The sequence below is a fragment of the Sinocyclocheilus grahami genome, unplaced genomic scaffold (genome assembly GCF_001515645.1).
Source record: "Sinocyclocheilus grahami isolate Dianchi unplaced genomic scaffold, SAMN03320097.WGS_v1.1 scaffold1451.1, whole genome shotgun sequence".
In the NCBI taxonomy this organism is placed as follows: Eukaryota; Metazoa; Chordata; class Actinopteri; order Cypriniformes; family Cyprinidae; genus Sinocyclocheilus; species Sinocyclocheilus grahami.
The window spans coordinates 110,516-115,970 of NW_015506630.1; positions in this window are offsets into that span (position 1 = coordinate 110,516).

Below are 5,455 nucleotides of genomic sequence, written 5' to 3' on the forward strand. Positions count from 1 at the left end.
TATATATATATGTGTGTGTGTATATATATATATATATATATATATAAGCAGAAGCAGATGCTGCTACAGTATGTATTTATCACTTACATCAACAATTCTTCAAATATAGTTTGCCCAAAAATGAAAATTCTTTCATTCACATCTACACAGCCGGCGCGTGACGCGTCTTCTTCTTGCTTCACGGCGGATTGCAGACTTATAAGTGTATTACCGCCACCTATCTCTCAAACGGACCATTGACACTCTATCTACAATCTCAATTAGGGGTGTCAATGGTCTATTTGAGAGATAGGTGGCGGTAATGCACTTATAAGTCTGCGATCTGCCGTAAAGCAAGACGAAGAAGAAGACGCGTCTGAGATCGCGCTCAGGACAGTTGGACATTGCAGTAAATTAGAGGTAAAAAATGATATAAATACTCTTCAGTTTCTTGCACAGAGCGATCGTTTCGTGTCTTTACACATCAATGTATCGTCACGAGCCACAGGGTTTAATTTGGTTTTGTTTGTGTATGTTTTTTTGACTCTCAAAGCCGTGATTCCCATTCACTTCCATTATAAGACTGACAGACTGCAACGGTTTGAGTTAAAAATCTTCGTTTGTGTTCTACAGAAGAAACAAAGTCACCTACATCTTGGATGCCCTGGGGGTAAGCAGATAAACATCACATTTTCATTTTTGGGTGAACTATCCCTTTAATACTGTTAATGTGTAAAGCCTATATAAAACAGCGATGTTATGAGGCATTATAGATGCAATACAAACAGAAACCACACATATTTTCCACTATGCACACTGGAATCAGCTTCACCGAGAAGTGCAAACTGAGGGCCGTATGAGGAGGAAGGTTTCTAGTTAGTGCACATTCAGGGCTTTTGGCCTGTTTTATGTGCTGTGGTCAGCATGGTACACTCCTAGCACAACAAACCCCCTTTAAAATCAACACGAAATGCTGTTCGCAATCTGTTTTACTTTCAAAATCCAATGCATGGTCAAGTGAAAGCACATTCGGTTAGAAAAAACGTAGGGCGGAACTTGATTGGCTCAGGAAAAGTGGGCATTGACTTCCAAAAATGGAGCCAGTTGTTTAAGAGGCACTCCAAGTTATTACATTGTGACCTAAAATAAGTCAAACAAAGACAAAAAATGCCCCGCAGAGAGTCAAATTGGGTCCAAACAAACGGATTCACTAAAATGAACAGATATTTCAATGCCACATACTTCGTTTGTTAGCCGTTAGATGCTTGTCATGGAACACTGACAGAAGGCTTAATTTTGATGCTAACTAATCGAGATTAGCTTCTTTTGCCACAGTGCACTGCACCTCTCCTTTCACTCATTATCTGTTGCTATGGTTTTGATCAGAGCCCTAATAACAGCTGATGATGAGTTTCGCTCTGATCTGGACGGCAGGTGTGAATGAAAGCGCCCAGATGAGAGAGGGTGAACATCCAGCATGATTTCAATCAGAGCACACGCTCAGGTTCTTTCACTCATCTGTTTGCACAGGTGTAATGCATATAAACACATGCAATCAACAATATACACACTGGTGTGAAATTCGCTCTTTTCCAAAACCGAGTTAAGCTGCATGCTGTCAGTGGATTACACCGAGAGCTGCATATTCTAATTCTGCTCTCTTACTCACTGGAAGACAACCACTGGGAGTCAGACATCTTCAACTTTAAACTCAATTCTACATCTGAAACAGGGATAGGCCAGCAAATAAGTGACTGATTCGCAATCCCACAAATAATGGATTTGAAATAACTGATTTGTGTATCATTCAAAAGCTACACTAGAGATTCTAAAAAAGCATCGCATCAATCCTTCACAGAAAACTCAAATCTGTAATGCTTGCATTATAAAAAAGCAACCAAGAAAAAATGATAAAGCAACTGAAAAATTCTAGCAAAGATTGTGGACAAAGCAGGAGAAATGTTAGCTAATATTTAAGCCAATACTATAATATTTAAGCCAATAATAAATATTAATCAAATCTAAACAGACAACATATTTGTCTAATATTTGTATGCACTATGCTTATTAGAGTATTGCATTGAGTAGTCCTGTTTGTATGAGCTTTCTTTGCTCCAAAATTCTCTTACGATGTTTCTGTGACCATACCTATTAATTATTCATTTACAAATATTAATCATTATTATCTGTTTTAATAATTATAATGTTTATTCATAAAACATTACATGGTAAACCATGTCATTAATCATGACACTAGTTCAAAGTTCAGAGAAAAGCTTTAGCCTCCTTAATATGTTAACACGTAAAGCCTTTATGCAAAATGCATTATAAAGGTATTCATTATGTGTGTTGTAATGCATTATAATTATCTTTGCATGAATAATTGTGCACAAAGTTAACATGCATTATAATACTTGAAGGTTTGTTTGTCATGCATTTTAATGCATTATACTTGGTGTAAAAATAAATAGATAAGTATTATAATGTATTACAGCTGTGTTTACAATTATTCATGAGATCATACAATGCATTATAAAGTATAATTAATGCAATAAAACTACTTTTATAATGCATTATATATAAAGGCTTTAAGTGTGACCATTAATATTACCCGGCACCACTTTGTTTGATAGTTTGCTAATTAATGCAAATAAATTTTTTCAACTGTAAATTAAATGTCTAAACTTTTCGGATTCTCTGTAAGCATTCATCCTCATTGGCAAACTGTGAAATATTGACTATGGAATTACCATCTTCAACACTGTATCCTAAATGAATGCGACCCTTACCTGTAATGCCATTAAAGTCCCAGTGTGACGGCCTTAGACACGACCTGGTTAAAACAGTCGCACATATAGATTAATCCCGTTTGCGTGAGCGTCACCCTCGCCTATTGACTTCTGAACGTAACGCCTAACTGTGACCCGGCTTTCATCAGCGTCAGCGGCCAGTGACAGCCTGGCAAACTCAATTAGCTGCTGTCTGCCCCAGGCTGCCTTCAGCACACCGAACGCCAGCGGTCTCTCATGCAGATGCAAAGGCAGAGCTGTGAGAAATAAATAGTGTCACTGGTTCTTGTGTGAGCGTAACGTGCGACAGACAGATAATCACCGCGTCCCACAATCCTATTTCCAGCTCTTGATTACCCTGCTTTATTTAGACGGTGTGAATAAGTCCCGGGCCTTCATTACCTCCACTGCCAATCTATTCTTCATTTGGAATCAATATTCAACACTGCAGATATTTTGTCTTTTAATGATGTTTTATTTAGTGTATTAAGAAATATTGAGCCATCGTTCACCTAAAAGTGAAAATTCTGTCATCGTTTACCTGTCTTCATTCAATTCCAAATCAATATGACGGTCTTTCTACCATGTAACACAAAAGGTGTTGCAGTTGCAATAAATCCCTTACAAAAAAACTCTTGTTTGTCATAAAAAAGTGGCTGTTGGAAAATGGCTCATAGATTGCATGAACTACTTTGTATGATATGTTATATTGCATGGTGACTAGATGGGAGGGGACGTTCCAACACGGATACAAAAAGCAAAGTCAGAAGCTATTTCCAGGTTCTCTGCATCACTCCGGTCACACCTACAACAATCCAGAACTGTAGTTTCTCATCTTCTTGGAATCTGGTCACATGGTAGTTTGGTATGCAACGCTAAATTCCTCACTAATCAATAACAATTCCACGAATCAATCAACAGCCAACAGGAATGTTACGGGTGCAACTAAATCAAAAAGATGAATGCCTGGTTATATGTCTATAGATTTTTCTGTGTGTACAGTACATAAAGTTATGGGTTTTACTAGCTTTATGGCCATGGCAGACGTTAAAATATTGGATATAAATTTATACACACAAGGTTAGCGATCAATTTTATGAAGCCCATCTCTAAATATGTTAACACAGAGTATAATGTTTATGCCTTATTGCCATACTTTAAGAACAGTGTGGATTTTCATCACAGACTGGTCCATTGATCACAGACTTCCACTGTAGGGCATTACTGTACCGTGTCTTTTTGACTTTATATATACATGTATGTCATATAAAGACTGATAATTTTCGTCCGTTTTCTGTATTCTATAGTTGGCTGAATTCAATAAATGATCACAAATACCTTTAGTTTAGTAATGTTTAACATTTATATTGTGTGTTTTCTCGCTTCTCAGCAGAATAAAGTCTGGAAACACTTCAGTATAGGGACCAAATCTCACTATTAACTAGAAGATGCTTATTAACATGCCTATTATTAAGATAATGGCTGTTTATTTCATATAAAGCACATATTCTGCATGAGCATATTCTACATCCCTAATCCTGCCCAATACCTAAACTTTCTCTTTGGAGTGTTACAAGCTCTTGGTGCATAAAGAAGATCTGTAAAGTTGCAAAGACTAAAGTCTCAAATCCAAAGAGATATTCTTTATAAAAGTTAAGAGTCAGCCACACCTACCTAAAACGGCTCGTTCTAACATGCCCCCACATGTCTACATCACTATGTGGGAAGATTTGCATAACGCTGCCCAAATGTTCACGCAAAGAAAGAAGGCGTAACTTTTATTCTCGCTGTAGTATTGTTGCCACCGCCGCCATGTCGTGAAGACGCTGTGTGCTTCGTTGTGAAAGCGAAACTACTTTGTTTGGCCTTCCAAAAGACGACGATATCCGCTTCATCATGCATCAGGAAATACATCAACTTCGCGCTGTGGATCGCCGGATCGGCTTTCACCGTGGACTAAGTGGAGTCCAGCCCGGGGTCGTCACATGTGGTTGCCATTCACTTCCATTATAAGACTGACAGACTGCAACGGTTTGAGTTAAAAATCTTCGTTTGTGTTCTACAGAAGAAACAAAGTCACCTACATCTTGGATGCCCTGGGGGTAAGCAGATAAACATCACATTTTCATTTTTGGGTGAACTATCCCTTTAATACTGTTAATGTGTAAAGCCTATATAAAACAGCGATGTTATGAGGCATTATAGATGCAATACAAACAGAAACCACACATATTTTCCACTATGCACACTGGAATCAGCTTCACCGAGAAGTGCAAACTGAGGGCCGTATGAGGAGGAAGGTTTCTAGTTAGTGCACATTCAGGGCTTTTGGCCTGTTTTATGTGCTGTGGTCAGCATGGTACACTCCTAGCACAACAAACCCCCTTTAAAATCAACACGAAATGCTGTTCGCAATCTGTTTTACTTTCAAAATCCAATGCATGGTCAAGTGAAAGCACATTCGGTTAGAAAAAACGTAGGGCGGAACTTGATTGGCTCAGGAAAAGTGGGCATTGACTTCCAAAAATGGAGCCAGTTGTTTAAGAGGCACTCCAAGTTATTACATTGTGACCTAAAATAAGTCAAACAAAGACAAAAAATGCCCCGCAGAGAGTCAAATTGGGTCCAAACAAACGGATTCACTAAAATGAACAGATATTTCAATGCCACATACTTCGTTTGTTAGC